General features: G+C 34.9%; 1 protein-coding gene across 8 annotated transcripts in view; it reads left to right on the top strand.

Moving 5' to 3' along the window:
• LOC111053165 (cerebellar degeneration-related protein 2) overlaps positions 1-27362 on the top strand; it is a 255727-nt gene that overhangs the window by 174688 nt on the left and 53677 nt on the right. Inside the window, exon 1 of one of the 8 annotated variants that reach the window (XM_039436961.1) lies at positions 6228-6457. The exons of the other annotated variants lie outside the window; for them this stretch is intronic. The gene's annotated coding sequence lies outside the window, so the exon portion shown is untranslated. Of the gene's footprint in view, positions 1-6227; positions 6458-27362 lie in introns of those variants that run through there. 8 annotated transcript variants of the gene reach the window in all.

Here is a 27362-nt window from a genome sequence, read left to right as displayed (position 1 = left end):
TGCTGTAATGTAGCCTCAAACTGCATTCATGATAATGCACTCACCTAGAAACAAAACAGATAAGGAGATGGTAATTACGTAATTCCATATTTCTGACCTACATCAAAGCAAGTTCTGAATATTGTGCGAAACTGTATACATGCTATTTGATTAGTAATTAAATCTAATTACTACCAATATGATCATAGTGATGTTATAATGGCCGTGGAGAAAGATAGGATAAGAACGTTGTCGATACTCTGTCTTGTCAATGCCTTCTATAGACGGTAGCTGATACAGGTTTATTGATCCTAATATCAACTGTTTATTACTTACCTTGCCCTACTACCATAGGTAAGGAAAGTATTGCTTTCCAAAAAAAATTAAGGTACCCTAATTTCAAGTTTTCTATACGTTTCAAGGTCCCCTGAGTCCAAAAACATGATTTTTGGGTGTTGGTCTGTGTGTGTGTGTGTGTGTGTGTGTGTGTGTGTGTGTGTGTGTGTGTGTGTGTGTGTGTGTGTGTATGTGTGTATGTGTGTATGTCTGTGAACACGATAACTCCATTCCCAATTAACCGATTGACTTGAAATTTCAAACTTAAGGTCCTTATACCATGAGGACCCGACAATAAGAAATTCAATAAAATTCAATTCAAGATGGCGGAAAAAATGGCGGATAATTACTAAAAAAACCATGTTTTTCACGATTTTCTCAAAAACGGCTCTCACGAATTTCCCGACAATTCGTGACTAGGACTGCTATGCTATTCTATGCACCTAATTACTGCTGTAATGTAGCCTCAAACTGCATTCATGATAATGCACTCACCTAGAAACAAAACAGATAAGGAGATGGTAATTACGTAATTCCATATTTCTGACCTACATCAAAGCAAGTTCTGAATATGTGCGAAACTGTATACATGCTATTTGATTAGTAATTAAATCTAATTACTACCAATATGATCATAGTGATGTTATAATGGCCGTGGAGAAAGATAGGATAAAAACGTTGTCGATCCTCTGTCTTGTCAATGCCTTCTACAGACGGTAGCTGATACAGGTTTATTGATCCTAATATTAACTGTTTATTCTCGTTTCAATAATCAAGCAAGAAATGATATTTTTCAATAATTTAACTAGTAGTTCTGCGAACAGTAGACCTCGCTCATGAATACAACTCTCAATCTAATGAGAAGGGCCAGTAAGTACAGTATATAGTGAAGATTTAGCCATGTCATCTATTATTTTCTCCATTGAATGTGCTAGAGACACTGTTTGCAGGGACACCGGACTTATCAAGGACTTATCAACCTTTATATCGTCTCCATATTTGCGAAAAAGTGGGAACATGAGTTGCTGTATCTCCAAAGATACTTTTGAGGTTATTCTACGGTTTTTTAAATATTACAAAAAAACCGGAGGTCTTACCAAAAATCGTTACACATACGTTTCTGCGCCTTGTTTCAAAGAACTTGCATACACATTTTCATCCAAATCGGACAATAACTGCGACTGTAACTGCGGTATACAAACAAACAGACAAAAGCTGATCAAGTCGAAACTAAGACCTCAGCTTCGCTTCGGTCAATAATGAATTTTCATAAATGAAATAATTTGTTAATTAATTATTAATTCTAAATTGTAAAAAAGCCGATCTGGTAACAGAACAAAATGAGAAAGAGATAGCGCTTTCCGCTTTGATGAATGATAGACAAGGATAGCAATAACATTGTTAATCAAACACTGCCATCATAATGAGGACTTGAGGTTAAGTTCACAGTTTAAAATTTTTTTCAAAATTGGAGGATTTCATAAAATGTAGGTCTGCTGCATAAATATCGTAAAAACATGATTATTTATTTATTACTGTAACACAGTATCAAATAATATAATATCAATAATGATTCATAAGTATTCAAACAAAATGGAGGAGCCTAACTCAAGCCTACGCTTCCTATTGGCCGACACGTTGAGACCCTCCCATTGGTCGACGAGAGCCAATCAGAAGCAAGCTTGGAGCTCTATGAAAGCGTGTACCTGAGCTGAAACGGTAATTCTCCTTTTGATTGTGAATGAATATAGTTATAGTGATGTTCACGTTATAATGACAGTGGAGAAAGATAGGAGAACAGTATTGCCGTTTCTCTGCCTTGCCACGGCCTTCTATCGACGATAGCTGATACCGGTACATCTGATTAAATATTCACTGTTCATTTCTGTTGAAAAATTATCAACTACATTTCATTCTTCAAGAAATTCTTCAATTATCAAATAATACATTTTCATGATTGGGATTCAATATTTTTTTAATTAACTTTATTTTTACATTGTTGAGAAACGATCTAGCAACGTAGCGGAGCTAGTAAAGGATAGCTCTATCTGCTTTGTCGAATGATAGACAAGGATAGCAACACCAATGTTAATCAAATACTGCCATTATAACGTGGACCTCACTATAGTAGATTGCATAATCTTTTCTTGCAGAAAAAACTTTAAATTTGTAAATTGATCGAATAATAGACTAAGTATCAGATTCTGTTTTGACCACAAATTCTACGAAAGTGATATTAAAACTAAATTTAGAATACAGGTTTTCTTCGCTCACCTGCTGACCACAAGTTGAAAATATTCACCTAAACTGAAATCTTGTTCATCATTTATTTATCAAATAAGTAATATGATATTCCCCTATATATCTTGATATACCCTTTTGAGAAAGGAAATTGCAATGATATCTTGTTTGTTTCATTTTTAAAAGGTTTGGTACTTCTGAAGGTAGAAAATGATGGAATTTGTATCGTGTCAACCTTGTAAATTATTTTTCACAAATATTGATGCTGGAGGTTCCTTTCCAAACCCCAAAGTGAATTGACTGACCAATTCATTTTATACTAGTAGTTAATCTGTGCTCCGCTGAAAAGGGTCTATTTTAAAACTTGACAAACTGAAAACTTGACTGTGTGGGATCTTGAAGTGTTTGAAATACGCCTATAACCATCCTCGGTTGAATATCTATATGCAAAATTTCAAGATAATCAGTCCAGTGTCAAACATAATTTTCCTATCCCGTACGTGTATTAGCCAGTTCGTTCCTTTATTATAGTATAGATTGTATCTAATGTCAAAATTCCTATTATTTGACTTCTGGCACAGTGTTCATTGAGAGGTTTGTTCATGGGTGTTGAAACATTATTGTATCCCTCTCCAAATAAATTAGTGGTATTTGACTATATATTTTTGTGTTTCCATTAGGACCAATCCATATGAAGCGTTTCCTCAGGCGTTTTCAAACGAGTCGGCTAGGCAGGAAGCTCTCTGATTGTCTGATTCGGGAATAAACTGAAAATCAGCCAATCGGAGAGCTTCCAGCGCTGCCGACTCGCCTGAAAAAACGCTTCATGTGGCTTGGCTCTAACTCTCATCATTCCAGTGACTGAATTAGCTCAATATCCTATATGATTGGTACACCATGCTTTTCCACTTCCATTAAATATTTTCCACCTCTTAATATCAAAGTTCAAGTGGCAAACATTCAGTTATAATGTGTATCAGGGTAGAAAGTGAAAAAAATAAGAGCGGAAATCACGATCAATATGGGCATGAGATGGCTGACTGATATTAACAATAATTGTGTTATAATTTATACAATTACTGTATTACGATTATCTTGTGTGCTGTAAGTGAAATAAATAAATCGTCACGATGACGCGTGACTGGGAGAAAGAGATTTGAAGAACTCAGGAGAAATTGATCGGGTTTACTGGTTACATTCTCCTCCTTCTTCCTTTACTTTTTCAATCCAATAATAATACTCTTGTCTCTATCTCAAGATTTTTAACTTAGATGCTTCAAAACCAAACAAGAAGAAATATTTCAATATTACCTCTATCTTGTCAAGGTCCTGGATGCTAGACCTAGAGCAAGAAAAACGGGAGTAGACCTTAGGAAGGGGATATGGAGAATGCAATGCAGCTGCAGATAGAGGTATTCCTTGCATTTTTGCTCTTTTTTCAGGGGGGGAGTTGACGTGTCTAGAATACCGCAACTTTAGACAGAGTAAGCTCGGTTGATACAGAAGTCACTTCTGTTGCTTTTCCAATAATACTGACGTTTCATATTAATTTATTCTTATTTCTATAGGTACTTTAAATCATGAATCTCCTATACAACATAATTCTATACGTTAGTGCAAATGAAGTAAATATGTAGCTGTCGTGGATGAGAGTATACTTTTTGTTTTGATATTTGAACTGATAGATCATTGCTATTTCTCATGATGTAAATGCAAATTCAAATACCTGCAATGTTACAAATGAGACCGGTGTAAAGAGAAATTGCACTTATGAAGATTAAATCCGATGTAGAGGTTTAGAACTGAACTGAATGAGTGAGCTGACTGAATTGAGTAAATTGAATTTACATACGTTTTTCATATCATTATTAAACGAGACAAGCAATCTAAAGTATACAGGACCTAAACATACTATTTCAAGAGTTTTCAGTAAATATTAGCATCGAATAGCACTAGACTTTCAAGAGAACTACAGTAAGAATTTCTCCTTCAATTAACAGTGAAGCCCAATGTAGAGAACTCGTTCAAAATTCCTCTGTAATTCTGTCAGATATTCTTTTGAAAGCAGTGGAAAAACAAGAGAAATAGTTTGAGTTTGATTGGGTTGTCAGTTGCAAAGGGTAAGTTCAAATTCAAAGCTAATTGATGAAAGCAATGGAAAGTAGTCGTCGAACAAACTCAAAAACTGACAATAACTCATAGCTCTAGTCATCAGTAGGAACTCGCTATGCTCGTTGAACAATTTTCGACCTATGAGGATGATGGGTTAATACATAACCACCTCTAATACAGGGACTTGGCCTACGATATATTGCAACGTCGCAGTGTAGGCCTACAATCTAATGCATGATTGGTGAAAAATATCAGCTGGTATTTTTAAAAATATTTTTCACCAATCATGTATTAGATTCTAGGCCTACACTGCGACGTTGTAATATCGTAGGCCAGGGCCTTGTATTATTGGTGGTTATGGTTAATATCGTCAGGGGGTGAGATGTATAAAAAATATGTTTCTCCATTATCATCTCACTGATTATGAGAAATTTAACCACGAAGAATTGATTACCTCTAGAAGATGAGGCTCTCAACACTCAAGCTTCAATATTCTATAGAAGTGAACATTATTTTATAAATCTCATGCGAAAAAAACGTCGTAAGGTGTGCAAACTAACTTACCTTTCCTTATGAAGTAAGCGTCTCTCAGATCACTTTTAATATATTTCAAAAGCAATACCATTCCTAATCTCTAATTATTATAGTTCCCATTATTTAGGGTACACCTCAAAGAAAATTGAATTGAATCGCCTCGCATTAAATCCATTTTACTTCCTATGTTTTTGCTTCCTATCTTACTCAATACGTGTCTTCTTTGTTATTTCTCGTAAATGTACTGTAAAAGAATGAAATCAAAACTTGGACTATGAATTTGAAAACGAAAATAATTCTTGAACTTGAATTAAAAAGTCTTTTAAATTGGAAACACTTACCTCATCATCTTGGTCATCTTCAAAAATTTCGGAAAATTCTTGCTTTCTCCTGAAATATATTGTTCCTCTCATCATTTTTTTCCAATGCTATTCACTTCCAACCACTAATCTCGATCTATAATAATGATTATCGGGGCACCGAGCTTCGCTCGTTATTTTTATTTATTGATAAACAGAACACAATTCTCTAAAATGATCGTGTTTATATTTTACAGCTGGCTGTACGTCAGCTTATGAATCTCGGGGATGCGATATTTTGATTTTCCACAGAATCACTCGCTCACTTTTTACTATCCACAGACGACGAAAGTCTCAGCTGTTTCAGCCAAGGATGAATTATTATCCTTTTAATGTCGTTCAGCGAGTTTTCTAAAGGATGAGACCTAGTGCAATCGAATTTTTATATCATAAACCCACTATGTTCCAAATTTCGTGAAAATCGTTAGAGCCGTTTTCGAGATCCGTTGAACATAAATAACCAGATAACCAGATATAAAAATATAAACAGATATACAGAAACTGCTCGCTTAATATAATAGGATTTCAGCACTCAAACCCCATTTCCTGGATGTATCTTTCCATTTGATTTCTGTATCAAATATCAATTCGTACGTATCTTGTGAGCATCCTTTCCGTACGTTGCCGCTATCAGACAGTGCAGCTCTTTCTCTCCTACCTCAATCAGTGAGTGCCAAGTTATCACGGTGTCAAACAATCAGTGAGTTCCTGTGAACATTCTTGCAGAACTGCCGGTTTCTCTGATGTCAAGTGCTAGTGACACCGGTATTATATTAATTGTGGTATAGTGTAATCAACGTAGGAAAATATTCGACTCAGTTTAGTTCGAAATAGTTGAAAAGTTAAAATAGTTTAGGAGAAGCTAGAAATATCAACTGTTGTGTAGTGTGATCAACGTAGGATAATATTCAACTCAGTTTAGTTTAAAATGGTTGAAAAGTTTAACTAGTTTAGAATATGTTAATCAGGAGAGATAAAGGTTGACAGGTCCACCTGAAAAAATAGAAGTTTCCCAATACATAAATGTAGTATAATACTCAACTCAGTTAAGTTTAAAATAGTTGAACATTTAAACTAGTTTACAATAAGCTAATCAGGAGAGATGAAGGTTGACAGGCCACCTGCAAAGTGGGATTCTCCAATACATAAATATAGGATGATACTCAACTCAGTTTAGTTTAATATGGTTAAAATGTTTAACTATAGTTTAGGATGAAATCAGGAGAGATAAAGGTTGACAGATTCCCCTGCAAAGTAGGATTTTCCAATACATAAATTTAGGATGATTCTCAACTCAGTTTAGTTTAAAATAGTTGAAAAGGTCAACCAGTTTAGAATCAGTTAATAAGGAGAGATTATAAAATATTGATAGGTCCAGTGGTCCACCTGCAAAAGTAGGAATTTCCCAATATATTTAATATATAATAGTTTAAATAATTGTTTATGTAGTGTGATCAATGTAGAATAATGCTCAACATAGTTTAGTTTTAAAGAGTTGAAAAGTTAACTAGTGTAGAATAAGCTAATCAGGAGAGACAAATGTTAACATGTCCACTTGCAATTACAGTAGTAGGGTTTTCCAACTCATACACCCGGTTGCACAAACGTCTGTTAACTCATAATCCCCTATTAAATGCCACGAGAACCAATCGTGGAAGCCTTCTTCTCAGAAAAACCTTCTTCTTTTTGGTTCTCGTGGTATTCAAAGGAGGATTATAAGTTAACAGGCTTTTATGCAACCGGGCCATAATGTTTTCAATAATCCATGAACACGATCAAGTTTGTGAACACTTAATCTTTAATTGATAGGCTACTATTTTATTGAGTTGATCCTTTCATGGTCAAGATAACTTCAATTAAAAGTACTTATTTATATATTCAATACTGGGATCGGATCAACTGGCAAACTATTGCATCGATAGTGAAATGGCAACTCTCATTTCAAATCTAAAATTCAGTTGCCAATCAATGCTGAAAATGAATAGAAGGTTATTTCTACTCTATGAAGCTCAAGATAGGAGAAGATTGAAAACGGAAAAGTATACTCTTACACTATTAATAATTATAATCAAGACAGAAATTTCATAATAAGTTTTAAAAAAGATCTATTATGATTCATTGAACATTCCTTAATTTTTTGAGAACAACGAGGCTTTTTGGGGAAAGGACCTTCCTTCTTTCATCTATCTACAAAATATTAAGTATATTTCTATCATTTTTACTAATATATCGTGAGGAATTAGATTGAATGTTCAATTATTATCAAATTAAAAGCTTACTACAAGGCTTCAATATTTTTGGATATCCTCCTTTGCCATATGAAATATACCCAGATAGAAACTACCTCATTGAATCTTATTTTCAGGCTTTGTACCTGAATTGAATCTATATAACTTCATTCAATATACATTTGTCATGTCATAACTTTTTTGTTTATCTGGTAATTGGTATTGATTTGCCTCATATTCTGCACATCCTTGATATGTTTTGTATATTTTGCACACCCTCGAACATAATCTGCCCTCTTATAAATATATATATAAATCAATCTGCCATAAAATACATTACAATTATGTGACTTGTCCTCTAAATACAATTTGACTTTGAAAATAATATTTCTGTAATAAAACACAAATGTCAATCAAATTAGTAAATAGAGAAAGCAAAACATCAAGCTTTTTTTATCAATTCGTGGCTCGACTAGCATAAGTTAAGAACTTGTGCGATAGCCGATATAAATTATGCAGATATTTGTAAGACAATAATATAAATACCAAACAAAATACATTATTATTAAATAAGTTCTTGCAGGAACAAAACCTCTTCTGAATCTTTCAAATCTCTTCTAATACTCCTCTAAATTAATTTGATCCAATGCTTACGAATCTATATGATGTAGAATGTAGCTTATTTTTTTGATAAACTCCCGTACAATATTCATACTTCATGTAGGACTAGCAGGTAACCCGTGCTCCGCAAGGGTGGTCTATCTTAAAACTTGACAAACTGAAAACTTGACCTACTGAGATCTTGAAGAATTCAAAATAAACCTAAAACCATCCTTGGTGAATTAAGAATCTGTATTCAAAATTTCAAGTTAATCAGTTGAGTAGTTCAGACGTGATGATGCGTCATTCGTGAATTTCCTATCCCGTACGTGTATAAGCCAGTTCTTTCCCTTATTACTTTCCTTGCCCTATTACCATAGGTAAGGAAAGTATTGCTTTCCGAAAAAAATTAAGATACCCCAATTTATAAATTTCTATACGTTTCAAGGTCCCCTGAGTCCAAAAAAGTGGTTTTTGGGTATTGGGTGTGTGTGTGTGTGTGTGTGTGTGTGTGTGTGTGTGTGTGTGTGTGTATGAGTGTATGTGCGTCTGTGTACACGATATCTCATCTCCAAATTAACGGAATGACTTGAAATTTGGAACGTAAGGTCCTTACAATATAAGGATCCGACACGAACAATTTCGATCAAATGCGATTCAAGATGACGGCTAAAATGGCGAAAATGTTGTCAAAAACAGGGTTTTTCGCGATTTTCTCGAAAACGGCTCCAACAATTTTGATTAAAGTTATACCTAAAATAGTCATCAATAGGCTCTATCAACTGCCACAAGTCACATATCTGTAAAAATTTCAGGAGTTCCACCCCATCTATGCAAAGTTTGATTTTAGATTCTCAATTATCAGGCTTCAGATACAAATAAAACAAAAATTTTCGGGTGGAGAAGATTGAGCATAAGAATCTCTACAATTAATGTCCAGTAACATTTTCACCTAGAATTAAAAATAAGCTCGAAATTCGAGAAAATGTGATTATCCAATTGCAAACTGTTGGTAACTGTTGATTCTATTAAATGACTCACTATGAAGAGATAGCAGACCTTAGCGTTATTGCCCTGTCACCAGCTGGCTCATATCTTTGAATAGTAGACTTGAGATGCGCGGTAACACTAGCGTCACGTGATCAATCTTCATAACGGCAAGGAAAGTTGTGTGAGTGCGCCACACCAGATTTTTATAGTATAGTGATACCATTCAAAATATCTCATCTTTATAAATTCTAGTTAATGTTCCCAATCGAAACGGTCAGTGATTAGAGTCTGCAATCAGAGCATGGTTCCTAATATATTTACCTACTCAGTCCTTTCTATATTGAGGTCCACGCTATTATAGCAGTGGAGAAAGATAGGAGAAGATAGAGCTATCAGCTTTGTCTAATGACAGACAAGGATGGAAAACTAATACACCAACTGTGTACATTGAGTGTTTTTTAAGTCGCTACAATAAATAAACGACATTTCTTGAAAGACAGTGTTACCTCAGTGAGGTCCACGTTATAATGACAGTGGAGGAAGATAGGAGAACAACATTGCCGATTCTCTGCCTTGACACTGCCTTCTATAGAGGATAGCTGCCATTATAACGTGGACCTCAATATTGAGAGGACTGAGTTGGTTCACTGCAAGTATTCGCTATTGCAATGCTTTAACAATGTAGTTAAAGTTATTGATTAGAACCCGTTGAACAACTTGTTTCAAATTACATAACCGCTTTCAATGAAGTATCCCGTATTATTTAGAGCGCAGTTTGAAGTACTATTTAAAACCTTAAACCTCCGTTTGGTTTGTCTATACTTGATTGAGTGCCATGTGCCACATTCCAATGCTATAGCCAGAGAATATGCTAACTATTTATAGTGAGGTCCACGTTATAATGGCAGTGGAGAAAGATAGGAGAACAACGTTGCCGATTCTCTGGCTTGCTACTGCCTTCTACAGAGGATAGATGATTTACCGGTATATATGATGTAATATTAACTGTTCATTCTTGTCACTTGAGTCCCTATTATAGTGAGGTTCACGTTATAATGGCAGTGGAGAAAGATAGGAGACCAACCTTGCCGATTCTCTGGCTTGCTACTGCCTTCTACAGAGGATAGCTGATTTACCGGTATATATGATGTAATATTAACTGTTCATTCTTGTCCATCATAATATATTTATTTATTTATTCATTTATTGTATAAAACACTTTAATCATAGTACAATTATGACATTGGAGGAAAAACTAGGCTGAGCCTGTACTATTTCTCTCCAAAAATTTTGATAAAATGTTAATGTTGTCCAAAAGTTAAGGTCATGTAATCATACACTGCTTCGTCACTTGATTTTCGGTCCAGGAATAATGAATTGAAAATTTGAATTTTGAAGGTTGATGTTATACTCTGAATGAATCACAGAATGTATCACAATAAATTATTAACTTAAGAAATATTACACTTATTTGAAAAATTTGAATACAGAATCAAAAACCTACTCACTATTAGTTATTTGTTGAGATAATATATTTTAAATGCTTGAGTACTAAATTTTCATTTATGGGATTGAATAGTATGTCAATTAATTATATCTCTACGATGTTGAAAAACGATCTGACAACGTTGTTGGGGTAAAAAAGGATAGCGCTATCTGCTTCGCCAAATGATAGACAAGGATAGCAACACCAATGTTAATCGAATACTGCCATTATAACGTGGACTTCACTACTGCAGAGAAAACTTATACGATTGCTTTTAAAGATTGTTTCTTTTTATTTGACTATAGTCAGAAAGTACGACTATATACACATTCTATATTCTCTCATACTAGTCAGCCTGGCTATGAGTTCTTTTTCGAATGCCATAAAACATAACGTTTCTTCCAATTGGCAAAAGCATGAACGGAAGGTGAAATAATCTCTTTGAACCTAGTTTAGTTTGGCCCAATCAAGTGAACTTTAATTCTAGATTGGCTCAATCATTAGCATTTCTTCGATGAATATTCATCCGCTGATGATCTGGAATATGAAATGAGGGGGAACTTAAAGAGAGGTAAACTAAATAGAGACAGCTAAAGAGAGGTTAGATAAATAGAGGTAACTTCACTCTATTCAGGCTACCGTACTATTTTTTATGAATGACTTCTCTTTCACAACTACAGTATCTACTGTCTTGTTGTTGGAAATAAATAAATAACAAATTTCCCCTTTGGTTACACTGTCATTCAAGGAATGTCGCTTATTAACGAGGTCCACGTTTTAATAGCAGTCATATCGGGAACCGAGTTTCGCTCTGGAGTACAAAAGCATAAAAAAATTATTTCGAAAGAAGAAATTATAATAACATTCATAGTTCATACTGAAATGTTTTATCCAATCACAGTAAATTGAGATTAATTCCCAGAGGAATGCAAAAATTTCCCTCAAAAAGGCCCGGTTGCACAAAAGCCGGTTAAATTTTAATCCTGATCAATTTCACGTGAACCAGAGAAGACCATTTCAAAGAGATGGATCTACAGGAATTAATCAGGATTGAAAATAACCTGGTTTTTTTTGCAACCGGCACTAAGTACCTGATTGAATGATTACAAAAGTTCAATAGCTCAATCATAAATTTGACACAGTCCCACACACATGAACTCGCTAACTCACTTCTATCATCAATAGACGACGAACTAATTATTATCAGCTGTTTTCCCAAGGATGAATAATAATTATCCTCCTAATGTCCTTCAGCGAGTTTTCCCAGGGATGAGACCTAGTACAATCGAATCTTTATATTATAAACCTACTATGTTCTGAATTTCGTGAGAATCGTTAGAGCCGTTTTCGAGTCCCGGTGAAATGCAAACATATAAACATCGAAACATTCAATCATCTAAACATCTGAACATATGAACAGAAATTGCTCTTTTAATAGTATAGTATTTGATTAAAATTTTTGTTGCTATCCTTGTCTACGATTCAACACAGCAGATAGCGCTATCCTTATCTATCTACGAAACGTTTCCAGATAATATTCAACAATGTAGAAATATAATTAATCAACTAAAAAATCAATCTAAATCTTGGTAATTCAATATTTAATAATTAAAAATAGGATTTACTTGACGAATGAGATATAATATTGATCATTTTCAACAAGAATGAACAGATATATTGCATCAGATATACCTGTATCAGCTATCCTCCATAGAAGGCAGTGGCAAGCCAGAGAATCGACAACATTGTTATCCAATTTTTCTCCACTGCCATTATAACGTGGACCTCACTGAAGTAAAACTGTCTTTCAAGGAATGTCGTTTATTTATTGTAGCGACTTGAATAACAGTCAGTGTACACAGTTGGTGTATTAGTTTTCCATCCTTGTCTGTCATTAGACAAATCAGATAGCTCTATCCTCTTTCTTTCTGGTTTACGTTTCGTTTAGTTTTGAAAGCTTCAATAAGTTGTGTTGCTATCCTTGTCTGTCATTAGACAAAGCTGATAAACTATCCCCTTCCTATATGGTCTACGTTTCGTTTAGTTTTGAAAGCTTGAATAAGTTGTGTTGCTATCTTTTTCTGTCATTAGACAAAGCTGATAAACTATCCCCTTCCTATATGGTCTACGTTTCGTTTAGTTTTGAAAGCTTGAATAAGTTGTGTTGCTATCCTTGTCTGTCATTAGACAAAGCTGATAAACTATCCCCTTCCTATTATGGTCTACGTTTCGTTTAGTTTTGAAAGCTTGAATAAGTTGTGCTGCTATCCTTTTCTGTCATTAGACAAAGCTGATAGCTCTATCCTCTTCCTCTCTTATTCAGGTTTCGTTAAGTTTTGTAAGCTTCAATAAGTTGTGTGTTATCCTTGTCTGTCAGAAAAATATTATCGCTCTATCCTTCTCCAACAATTGTATCTAGTTCACGTTACGTTTCGTTTTGTAAGCTTCAATAAAAGTTGTACTGACTAGAATATTGTGAACGGATTCGCAAAGTCTGTGCTTACAAACAATACTTTGACTAATCTTTAGTTTGGTAACGTCATTAAGTGTTGCGTAACCCGGTTTTGTTTTCGTGTTCTAAATGTTTTGTCCGTGAGCTAGAAGCTATAAGAGAGTAAAATTTCAACATTCTATACTAGGAGATAGCCGGTGCCCCGACAGGGTTTAATTGAAAACTTGACAAACTGATAACTTGACGTACTGACATCTTGAAGAATTTAAAATAAGCCTATAACCATCCTCAGTAATTTAAAAATATATATGCAAAATTTCTAGTGATGATGTGTCATTCGTGAGGGATGAGGCTGGAAGTGTGGGTCTGGAAATAAACATTGGAAAAACAAAGTACATGAGAATGTCAGCAAATGAGCAGAGGAGACAGGTAAATAACTTGAAAATATCAGATGGTTGTGAAATAGAAGGAGTTAGTAAGTTCAAATACCTTGGGGTAATGCTAACTGGTGATAATAGAACAAGTAATGAAATATATGACAGGATCATGATGGGCAACCGTGCATATTATGCAAACCAAAAAATTTTCAAGAGCAGACTCATTTCGCGTGAAACAAAAGAAAATTATGTACAGGACATTAATAAAGCCGGTTGTGACATACGGATCGGAGACATGGACAATTTTGAGCAAGGATGAGAGAGCACTGAGCACATTTGAAAGAAAAATATTCAGAAGGATTTGGGGACCAAAATGGGATGATGGAAATTGGAGAGCCAGGCATAATAGTGAGATTGATGAAGCCATTGGGCAAGAAAACATTGTACGGTCCATAAAGGCAAAACGTATAGAATGGCTGGGTCATGTGGCAAGGATGGGTGAATGAAGAGAGAGTCCCATTGAAGATGATGGATGAGATGATGATGGGGACAAGGAGAAGAGGGAGACCAAGGAGGAGATGGCTGAATGACGTCCTGGACGATCTTCGGGTGCTAGGAGTGGCAGACTGGCGACGAAGAGCCCAGGAGAGAGACGTTTGGAGGCATTATGTAGAGGAGGCCAAAGTCCACCCAGGACTGTAGAGCCACATAAAGTAAAGTAAAGTAAAGTAGATGTGTCATTCGTGAATCTCTTATCCCTTATGCACATAAGCTAATTCTTTCCTTTATCATTATTACAGACTTTAATATTCTAGAATGTAAAATTCTATACACTCTGGCTAGGAGTTTGAAAAGTGCCAGAACTTGTTTGAAAGTCATTCTATAGTGAAGTCCACGTTATAATGGCAGTGGTGAAAGATGGGCCAACAGCTTTGGCGATTCTCTGCCTTCTATAGAGGATAGTTGATACCGGTATATCTGATGTAATATTGACAGTTCATTCTTGTTGAAAATATCCAATTATATTTTATTCGTTGACAGGAAATATTTTCCAATGTTTAATAATAACTGCAGTTATATCGACTTCTTCCTTCTCCTCTTCTTATTCAGGTTTCGTTAAGTTTTGTAAGCTTCAATAAGTTGTGTTGCTATCCTTGTCTGTCAGAAAAATATTATCGCTCTATCCTTCTCCAACAATTGTATCTAGTTCACGTTACGTTTCGTTTTGTAAGCTTCAATAAAAGTTGTACTGACTAGAATATTGTGAACGGATTCGCAAAGTCTCTGCTTACAAACAATACTTTGACTAATCTTTAGTTTGGTAACGTCATTAAGTGTTGCGTAACCCGGTTTTGTTTTCGTGTTCTAAATGTTTTGTCCGTGAGCTAGAAGCTATAAGAGAGTAAAATTTCAACATTCTATACTAGGAGATAGCCGGTGCCCCGACAGGGTTTAATTGAAAACTTGACAAACTGATAACTTGACGTACTGACATCTTGAAGAATTTAAAATAAGCCTATAACCATCCTCAGTAATTTAAAAATATATATGCAAAATTTCTAGTGATGATGTGTCATTCGTGAGGGATGAGGCTGGAAGTGTGGGTCTGGAAATAAACATTGGAAAAACAAAGTACATGAGAATGTCAGCAAATGAGCAGAGGAGACAGGTAAATAACTTGAAAATATCAGATGGTTGTGAAATAGAAGGAGTTAGTAAGTTCAAATACCTTGGGGTAATGCTAACTGGTGATAATAGAACAAGTAATGAAATATATGACAGGATCATGATGGGCAACCGTGCATATTATGCAAACCAAAAAATTTTCAAGAGCAGACTCATTTCGCGTGAAACAAAAGAAAATTATGTACAGGACATTAATAAAGCCGGTTGTGACATACGGATCGGAGACATGGACAATTTTGAGCAAGGATGAGAGAGCACTGAGCACATTTGAAAGAAAAATATTCAGAAGGATTTGGGGACCAAAATGGGATGATGGAAATTGGAGAGCCAGGCATAATAGTGAGATTGATGAAGCCATTGGGCAAGAAAACATTGTACGGTCCATAAAGGCAAAACGTATAGAATGGCTGGGTCATGTGGCAAGGATGGGTGAATGAAGAGAGAGTCCCATTGAAGATGATGGATGAGATGATGATGGGGACAAGGAGAAGAGGGAGACCAAGGAGGAGATGGCTGAATGACGTCCTGGACGATCTTCGGGTGCTAGGAGTGGCAGACTGGCGACGAAGAGCCCAGGAGAGAGACGTTTGGAGGCATTATGTAGAGGAGGCCAAAGTCCACCCAGGACTGTAGAGCCACATAAAGTAAAGTAAAGTAAAGTAGATGTTCATTCGTGAATCTCTTATCCCTTATGCACATAAGCTAATTCTTTCCTTTATCATTATTACAGACTTTAATATTCTAGAATGTAAAATTCTATACACTCTGGCTAGGAGTTTGAAAAGTGCCAGAACTTGTTTGAAAGTCATTCTATAGTGAAGTCCACGTTATAATGGCAGTGGTGAAAGATGGGCCAACAGCTTTGGCGATTCTCTGCCTTCTATAGAGGATAGTTGATACCGGTATATCTGATGTAATATTGACAGTTCATTCTTGTTGAAAATATCCAATTATATTTTATTCGTTGACAGGAAATATTTTCCAATGTTTAATAATAACTGCAGTTATATCGACTTCTTCCTTCTCCTCCTTCTTCTTCTTCTTCTTCTTCTTCTTCTTCTTCTTCTTCTTCTTCTTCTTTTTCTTCTTCTTCTTCTTCTTCTTCTTCTTCGTCTTCTTCTTCTTCTTCTTCTTATATGTATCACCCGCCACAATCTATCAATATTGTCTCATACAAATTTTAAAAAATGAATGTAGATTCTCCTCTATTCTGAAATTCTATCCAATTTAAGGTTCCCCATTCAAAGTTCTTCTTCTTTCCTGTCCTCATTCTATTCCAAACTATCAATTTATTCTGTGAATTGTTGCGTGTTGAAATTCCGCTAAGAACTAGTAGGTAACAGCGATTACTGTGCTGATCCTCCCTCCCTCCATGAGACTGGGGCAGGATTGCGTGCTTTTCAGCACAAAAATTGTTGTAAATCATGGGTGAGCAGACTGTAACGAATTTGAAATAATAAGTTTACATCGCGCGTAGAGGTACTCAAGTATGTCCAATTAGAACTAAAATTCACTTAATAATAATTCCATAAACAAGACTGGCTCAAGTATCAAATCATTATTATCGTATAAAAACTACGTATATTTTATGTGCTGTAGGCCTAGTGTTACATCTGCTTACATAATATTATACTGGTCTCTATTTGAATTTGATCAAAGCTCACCTATCCGCGTATTATGAAATAAATAAATATATAAATATGGTCTTAATTTAATTCTCCATCTTCATTTCTTATTTTGATTTCCTTTGATTTTCTTTAACTAATTCAACTCTCAGTTAGATCATAGAAATATACGTAGACATCATAAACACGATCATACAGACATTATTAAATCATCAAATCATTATTATCATTTAAAAACTGCGTATATTTTATGTGATGTAGGCCTAGTGTTACATCTGCTTACATAATATTATACTGGTCTCTATTTGAATTTAATCAAAGCTCACCTATCCGCGTACAGTATTATGAAATAAATAAATATATAAATATGGTCTTAATTTAATTCTCCATCTTCATTTCTCATTTTGATTTCCATTTGATTTTCTTAAACTAATTCAACTCTCAGTTAGATCATAGAAATATACGTAGACATCATAAACACGATCATACAGACATTAGAGACGGTGTTCCCACTCATTCATATTATATTAAACATAAATAGAGACAAGCAACTCTAAACTATAGTGAGGTCCACGTTAAAATATTGCAGTGGAAAGAGAGGAGAACACCGTTTCTGATATCCTTGTACTTTTAAGTGCCGGTCGCACAAAAGCCGGTCAAGTTTTAATTGTGATTAATCCATGAGAACCTGTCTTAAAAAGCCTTCTCTGATTGGTTCTTGTAATATTAACCACAGTTAAAATTTAACCGGCTATTGAACAACCGGGCCTGAGTCAAATAAAGTGAAAGAGTTATCGCACTAAATCTATTCTCTCTTCAATTCCTTTGGCCCGGTTGCAAAAAGGCCGGTTAAATTTCAACTGTGATTAATACCACGAGAACTAATCAGAGAATAAACGCCTTCTCTAATTGGCTCTCGTGGAATTAATCACGGTTAAAATTTAACCGGCAATTGTGCAACCGGGCCCCTGTGTTGAAAAATGTATGATGATCCATTTTAATCATTCAATGAAGAAAATTTTCTCCATTACAATTTGTTCACCTTTCAATTTAACGTTCATCTTTCCAATTATTCAACCTTGGAAAGTTTTAAATGTTCTTACCACAACTTATTTTGAAATAATGTGCAGTTAACAACAATAATTGAGAAAACAATTTGAATTAGAATGAAACTAGTTTTTGATCACATAGATACGGCAACCCTGTCTTTCGGAGGAGACGTTAAGTCGTTGGTTACGTCTACCTAAAAAGTTGTCGTCATCTCTCATCATCATCCCTCTCACTCATTACCCACGCACAAGCCTAAGAGCTTATGTGGGCATCATCCTCAGTATTATTATTATAACTAGCAACATTGAATGCTGTTACGACCATCAACATTACATCATGTCAACAACATTGAATTGAATCCAGTGCTTTGAATAACTATAGTGAGGTCCACGTTATAATGGCAGTGTTTGATTAGCGATTGTATTGCTATCCTTGTCTATCATTCAACAAAGCGGATAGCGCTATCTCTTTTCGCTTTGCTCTGTTGCCAGATCGTCTTTCAACAATGTAGAATTAATAATTAATTAACAAAACATTTCATCTCAATTATGAAATTACATGGAAAACGCTCTACGTATAGACTTCTACGTTCTTTGAACCTTACCACCATTGCAGTACTGCAATATTGATGCAGTGAAACCAGGTGCAACTATAGTGGGGTCCACGTTATAATGGCAGTGGAGAAAGATAGGAGAGCAACGTTGCCGAATCTCTGCCTTGCCACTGCCTTCTATAGAGGATAGCTGATACCGGTATATCTGATTAACTGTTCATTCTTGTTTAAAATAATCAATTATATTTTATTGGTCAAGGAAATATATTGTTCAATGAATAATTGATAAATTTCTGTTACTAGGGTTGAATATTTTGTTAATTTATTATCTATTTTACATACACTCTATAGGTCTACTTTCTGTTCATAACAAACGCTGATAAGAGTCCCTCCAGCTTCCTAGCTAGTTAGGTCTCCTAATGATGCTCCTGAAAAATAAAACAGGAACATTCCTTTCTATCCTTTTCTATTTGAACTCGGATTCTCTCGTTCCTACATGAGAATATAGAAATGTTGTATATTAGGTTGACCTCTGAATTACAATAATTCCGTTTGTGTTTTGAATGACATCATTATTCACATTACAAATCCCATGGATTGAATAGTATTTTACGTCACAAGGACGGGAAGGGCCCTTTTGCAGGCGAGAATGATGTTTCTAGTCGAGGCGTTAGCTGAGACTAGAATTTCACTCGAGCACTGCAAAAGACATTCACGTCCAAGTAACGTGAACTATTTTTTGTCATAATAATCTAAAGAAGAATAATTTTGAAATAGAAGACATTACCTACCTGTGCTGAAGTTTCTACATGCATTCTATAAACATAACCTAGTTCACCAATTCCGAATTAGGAATTTTGTGTTGTTGACACCTGGAGCACTGAAGGTGGTTTTTTTTGTAGAAGTTTTGCTGTTCCTATTTCGGAACTAGGAAACATACTCGACTGTAAAGAAAACATATGGTTTCATTACAGTTGAGTATGCTGTAATGAGAATCATATGTTTATTTGTAATGTTCTGCAAACAGCTGTTTACCGGCTTGATTTCATGCATGGAAAACAGCTGATATTGAATGACTATGACAAAAAATAAAATATCTTTCTATCCTATTCTATTCGTATTCTCTTCGTTCCTACATAATTTTTGTTCAGGCTATTATTCTGTTGAACCCTGAATTACAATAATTCCGTTTGTGTTTTGAATGACATCATATTCACATTACAAATTCCTAAGATTGAAAACTCTTTACAACTCCATTCATCTATTTCACTCGTTTATTCATAGCGCTTTTGAATCGATTACACATGCAGTCAATGATCAATGTAGCACAAAGATACAACTCTATAACTTATTATGAATGGATGAATATGAAGAATGATTATCCAACAGGTGCTTCTAGCTTAGAGGATTTCTTCTCATTACTATTTGCTTTGAAACATACTTGATTGCGTCACATTTATCTCCACCTTTTCCCCTCTCTCTTAACTTGCCCGAAATCTCTTATTATTCACCTCTCACCTCTCTTGTGAGATACAAAATGTTGAACGACATCAAGGAGGGGATGAGCTACTATGCAACGAAGCGACTGTCGGAGAATAGAAGAGAGTGGAGGGCTGCTGCCATATAGAAGGACCTGCTTAAGAGCAGAAACTACAGACAGACACCTCTCTTTTCTCTCGTTCCAATTCTCCCTCTCTTTTCAGATTGCCCACTTGGGTTTGCACATTTTCCATTTCAATGTGTGGTAACATGGTGAAGCGGTGAAGGTAGAGGCCTGGTTGCAGAAAAGCCTGTTAAATTCTAATCATGATTATGTGTCACTAGAACCAATCAGAGAAGCCTCCTTTGGAAAGAAATCTTCACTTATTGGCTCTTGTGGCACTTAATCACGGTTAAAATTAACAGGCTTTTGAACGAATATCTAGAACGAGAGTACTAGGCTCTCTCTGCTAAACTAATGAATGAATGAACTAACTAAATGAATGATCCAGTCATTCTTTCATATTCTGTTAGCTTCTATCTTACTCCTATCATCACCAGCTAAATCTATCAAATAGAAAATAGATAAGTGACAAATTCTATTACCATGACGTTACCTGACTTCCTATATTTGTCTCCACTTCATTTGGGAAAGTAGTCACTACAAGTCGTCACTCCACTTGATGTCGAGAAGAAAGTACTTCTGTATTTGTTCACAGTCTAAATCCATGAATGAATACTTTCTATTGGTCAGATGTTTGCAGTATTTGATTGATGACTCTTCAAATAATTCTAGATTTTTTCAATGTGTTTTTGCATCTTCAGGATGCCATATTTGATTAGATGTTTAGTGTGAGTTACACAGTTGTTCAACTGTTTTTAGTGTTTAGTGTTTATTTAATCACTCCCCAAATAATTCGAGAGTTTTTACTTTCCTTGCCCTATTACCATAGGTAAGGAAAGTATTGCTTTCCAAAAAATAAAATAAGGTACCCTAATTTCAAGTTTTCTATAAGTTTCAAGGTCCCCTGAGACCAAAAACATGACTTTTGTGTGTTGGTCTGTGTGTATGTGTTTATGTGTTTATGTGTGTATGTCTGTGAACACGATAACTCCATTCCTAATCAACCAATTGACTTGAAATTTTATACCATGTCCTTATACCATGAGGATCCGACAATAAGAAATTCAATAAAATTCAAATCAAGATGGCGGATAATTACTAAAAAACCATGTTTTTCACAGTTTTCTCGAAAACGGCTCTAACGATTTTCTTCAAATTTATACAATGGATAGCTATTTATATATTTATAAGCCCTATCAACTGACATGAGTCTCATTTCCAGGAAAATTGCAGGAGCTCTGTAATATTCTTGAGTTATGCTTTATACGTTTTTCTAAAAAATGACTTGACCGATTTTTTCAAATTCATACTCTGTATAGTTATTTATCAGCTCTATCAACTGGCATGAGCCTTCTTTCTAGGAGACTAATGGGGGAGTCCACCCCATCCTTGAAATGGACTTGTAACCTCCTTCTCGTGCATGAGGTAGGTAGGTAGAGCAGTTCATAAAAAGAACACATAGTCGATATATTTTATCTGTAGAACAGCTGTTTTGATGACTTTTAAAAAAATCATCGTAATTCACAATTTACACAAAGGAAGAATTACTCTGAAAACAATATACACATATACAGTAGTCTGATCGTAGTTTGATGCCGCAAATAAATGTTGCCGCCAATCGTCATTGTGTTACTCCCCTAAATTATTATCGTTTAAGAATGGAGCTTACAGTTCAATGAGCAAGGAAAGTTGTGTGAGTGTACCACACCAGATTTTTACTTGCCCTATTACCATAGGTAAGGAAAGTATTACTTGAAAAAAATTAAGGTACCCCAAATTCTAAATTTCTATCTCAGGTCCCCTGAGTCCAAAAAACTGGTTTTTGGGTATTGGTCTGTATGTGTGTGTGTTGGGTGTGTGTGTGTGTGTGGTGTGTGTGTGTGTGTGTGTGTGGTGTGTGTGTGTGTGTGTGTGTGTGGTGTGTGTGTGTGTGTGTGTATGAGTGTATGTGCGTCTGTGTACACGATATCTCATCTCCCAATTAACGGAATGACTTGAAATTTGGAACTTAAGGTCCTTTCACTATAAGGATCCGACACGAACAATTTCGATCAAATGCAATTCAATATGGCGGCTAAAATGGCGAAAATGTTGTCAAAAACAGGGTTTTTCGTGATTTTCTCGAAAACGGCTCCAACGATTTTGATCAAATTCTTACCTAAAATAGTCATCGATAAGCTCTATCAACTGCCACAAGTCTCATATCTGTAAAAAGTTTCAGGAGCTCCGCCCCATCAATGCAGATAGATTCCCAATTATCAGGCTTCAGATACAATTAAAACAAAAAAAATCAAGTGGATTAGATTGAGCATGAAAATCTCTACAATTAATGTTCAGTAATATTTTCACCTAAAATTGAAAATAAGCTTAAATTCGAGAAAATGTAATTATTCAATTGCAAATTATTGTTATTCTATTAAATTATTCACTATGAAGAGTTAGCAGACCTCATGTGTGTCTCCAGCGTTATTGCCCTTTCACCAGCTGGCTCAAATCTTTGAATAGTAGACTTGAGATGCGCGGAAACACTAGCGTCAGGTGATCAATTCCATAACGGCAAGGAAAGTTGTGTGAGTGTACCACACCAGATTTTTCAATATGTTTAGCATCGTCAGGATGCCATATTTGACTAGCTATTCAGTGTTCAACTGTCCAGTGTTTAGCTTCAACTGTTGAGTTACATGATGCTTGGTTTTGGGTCAATTGGTTATTGATTAACTCTCCCATCCCGTCACTGTGTAGTGACGTCACGGTGATGCACAAAATTGCATACTACTCATGAATTGACACAAGATTATATGATCAGCTGAACATGCATCATCTATACTATAATAAAGGACTCGTCATTCTTAATTCCAAAAACTCAAGTTGATAGAAAATGGTGATACAAATTAATAAAAACAATTCAAGTGGATGAGTGTCTGAGATACAGTGGGATATCTAGTGATTTATTTACTTATGGGGGATGAATAACAGATACCTATAAATAAAAATGAGTGTAATAAATAGAGACCATTGAAGAGCTAGAATAATGGCTTTTATTGACTAAAATAAACTGAGATAAAATAACAAACTTTCTGATGATTTAGAATAATTCAAACAACTGATTCATGACATATGATTATCATATCATTCTTCCCTCCCAGTAGTGGAACCTACCGGGGCCAATCTACGAATGTTGACAGAAACTTTAACTGTTTATTAGAAATCAATCAATCTAATAGCTTCAATAATTTAAATTCGTATGGAAATCCACATAAGAAAGTAAAGTGCTACACAATATTTCAATCAATTCGATTTCAATTTCAATTTTATTCAAATCAACACAATATACATAAAATAAATCAAAACACAAGAAATCACAATCAAAAATAAATTTCTAATAAAATACAAAAACAGGCTTAATGGCGGGGGGTGTGCTGAAAAGAAAGAAAGGAGGGAAAATACCTAGCCAACTATGGTTTCCCATGTAATAGCCAGGAATAGAATAGAGTAGAATAGATTTTTATTCCTTTAAGCATAACATCTATACAATTGGAAACGTCACATAAAATTACAATAGTAATACATCTAACAGACATTCAATAATTAAGACATAAAATGCATTTTGAATATTCAACTCATGAAAGTTTATATCACAGTTCACTCATATAAAATTTATTCTAAATGCATTCAAATTTAATCAGAAGTAGCTACTAATAGATGCATTACTCATGTTTAGGAATTCAGTCAATGAGTAAAACGGATTTTCTGTCAAAAGTGTTTTCATTTCAAGTCTAAACTGAGCAACAGAAATTTCTCTCACAAAAACGGCAGGTAGGAGGTATAAAAGTAAGGAATAAAGGGTGAAGAGGAGAAGAAAAGGGAAGTTTTGGAGAAGAAAGTAGGAAAAAAGAGAAAAAATATGCAAAAATTGTAAGCGAGTCCACTTTCAACAAATGTATCTAAAAGAATTGGTCTTGCAAACAGTAGTTTAAGCAGAAATCCGAGATTCATACGTCGATATGGAAGAAAAAGTTACTGTATGTCCAGGTTTTTATTTCTAGTTTAGTTATTAATCTACTTTATTCGAGTAGATAAAAGCTGGAAAAATTAATTCTGGGAGATAGTGGAGAGAGTTTTCTTGTTTGATGCAAAAATTTGAACAAAATAAAACATGAGACAACTATATACAGTCAATTCCAGAAAAAAACACCAGAATGATAGGCCTGAATAATAAAAAAATATTCAAAATATTTTAGATAAAATTTATTTAAGAAATAAATAAAATGTATGAAGAAATCTGTAAGATGAGGACATACTCTGTCACAGAAGATCTTGAAGGAAAGTAAAAAAGAATCTTCTAAGAAGAGTTAGATGTAACACAGACTCCTGCACTGGTGTCTATAATTATTTATTTATTTATTTATTTATTAGAACAGTCACAAACACGATATTTGGAAAGAGAAACAGGCAATTGCCCAAAACTTCTTCAATTCCTTGATTTTGGCACATAAATAGTCCAAAGTGAGGTAAGTTTAAAATTTCTGTTTTCACCAAAGATTAACACTCAGAATACGTATTCGAGATATGACTGATGAATTTTGAATTTCGAAGGGTTGATAAGATATTCTACAGACTAGTCAACAATTAAATTCCACCTTCTCTCAACTTCTTCATAATATTTCATCCACCGAATTCTCCAAACATCTGAAAACTCTTCAGACATGTCGTGCCTAGTGAAATTTACTAGCATCATTTAGCCTTGTCTCTCCAAATCATATAATCATTCTGCTGGTCCTTTCTCCAAAAATTTATCATCACTCGGCTCCTTTGTCACTTCGTACTGTTAGTATTTGGATAGGAAGCCCTGATGGTATCCTGTTAGCATATGTTGGCTCATTTATAAGGAATACAGGCAGTTAATATTACTGTATCTTTTGTGAAGGTGGCCGTCCTAATTGACCGAACGTAGTGAGGTCTATGTTTCAACTCGATTTGCTTTTCTCACTTCGCTCGGTCAATTAATATAGTGGAAAGAAGATAGCATATTAACATAGATGAAAATGGGTAATATTGAGTTCTGATAGAAAACTTTGAAGCTTCTGTGTAGTTGTGAAGGTGATGTTGAAAATATTAGCATAGAGAAACAATAGCGTGAGTAGATATCCCATGGTATAGGGAGTTTATGTCGTAACTTTTACTGTTATCTCAAGCCGATTACTAACGATTACTGTCGATTTTCACTGTTTTGTTGGGGTGAGAGTGTACGAACGGCACAATATGAGAGACTACCAGTGTCACACAGCTTCAAGGAAAAGAACTATGTGGACTATCGGCTTGAGATAACAGTAAAAGTTACGACATAAACTCCCTATACCATGGGATATCTACTCACGCTATTGTTTCTCTATGATATTAGTTTTATGAAAAATTCTTCTTATTGTACAAATTGACATACTAGTTTCAAGAAATAATACATTTTCATGATTAAGAATTAATATATTGTCAATCAATAATTATATTTCTACATTGTTGTGAAACGATCAGGCAACGTCAACGAAGAGGGAAAGGATAGCGCTATCTGCTTTGTCGAATGATAGACAAGGATAGCAACACCATTGTTAACCAAATACTGTCACTATAACGTGGACCCCACTATCAGTACATTTCAGAAGAAGGCTTGGTGCACACCAATTAGACAAGACAAGACAAAACATGACAACTTAGTTGACCGAACGTAGTGAGGTCTATGTTTCAACTCGATTTGCTTTTGTCTGTCGGTATGTAACGCGATTACGGCCAAACGCGTTGATAGAATTCGATGAGATTTGGCAGGAATATTCCTTTTTCAACTGCGCGTCGATGTATACACAAGGATTTTTGAAATTTTGCATTTTAAGGATAATATGAAAAGAAAAGGAATTCCTCCATACCCTGATATCACTATATATATCATCGTCTTTGAAGATAGGATCAATCAGACTAAAGAATCAATCAGCTGACAAGTGGATTATTCATTGCATGCATTACACAGATGTCTGGCCGTGTCCATTTCTATAAGGTTGGGTTTCAATAGTTTCTATGATGCGTGCGACATCAGTATCAATATTCTCACATTTGAAAAACAAATAATTTAATAGGTGATTGAAAATAAAATAAAAAATCTGGTATGGCGCACTCACACAACTTCCCTTGCCGTTATGAAAATTGATCACCTGACGCTAGTCTTCCCGCGCATCTCAAGTCTACTACTATTCAAATTTCAAAGATCTGAGCCAGCTGGTGACAGGTCAATAACGCTGGAAACACACGAGGTCTGCTATCTCTTCATAGTGAATTATTTTAATAGAATAGTTTGCAATTGAAATAATCACATTTTCTCGAATTTTGAGCTTATTTTCAATTTTAGGTGAAAATATAACTGAACATTAATTGTAGAGATTTCTATGCTCAATCTTTTCCACTTGAAAGTTTTTGTTTAAATTGTATCTGAAGCCTGATAGTTGGGAATCTAAAATCAAACTTTGCATAGATGGGGCGGAGCTCCTGAAATTTTTACAGATATAGGACTTGTGGCAGTTAATAGAGCTTATCAATGACTATTCTAGGTATAAATTTGATCAAAATCGTTGGAGCCGTTTTCGAGAAAATCACGAAAAACCCTGTTTTTGACAACATTTTCGCCATTTTAGCCGCCATCTTGAATTGCATTTGATCGAAATTGTTCGTGTCGGATCCTTATAGTGAAAGGACCTTAAGTTCCAAATTTCAAGTCATTCCGTTAATTGGGAGATGAGATATCGTGTACACAGACGCACATACACTTATATACACACACACACACACACACACACACACACACCACACACACACACACACACACACACACACACACACACACATACGTAATTTTTTTCGGAAAGCAATACTTTCATTACCTATGGTAATAGGGCAAGAAAAGTAAAAATGATTGAATGAACTGAATAATGCTGAAGAAATTATAATATTCTTGGTTGAAAAAAAATAATTTAAAAATAGTTGAGAAATATTTCTATCAGATGGAAAGATTATCACGAAACTGGATAAATCATCATATGGGATACAAATTAAAACGTGAACTGAGTTTATTAACGTAAGTGAGTTTTTGATCTTGGAGAAAACAAATAACA

This window comes from Nilaparvata lugens, chromosome 10 (genome assembly GCF_014356525.2).
Source record: "Nilaparvata lugens isolate BPH chromosome 10, ASM1435652v1, whole genome shotgun sequence".
Taxonomy (NCBI): domain Eukaryota; kingdom Metazoa; phylum Arthropoda; class Insecta; order Hemiptera; family Delphacidae; genus Nilaparvata; species Nilaparvata lugens.
Note: the sequence above shows the minus strand (reverse complement) of the source record. Positions and strands in the feature narration are given on the sequence as shown.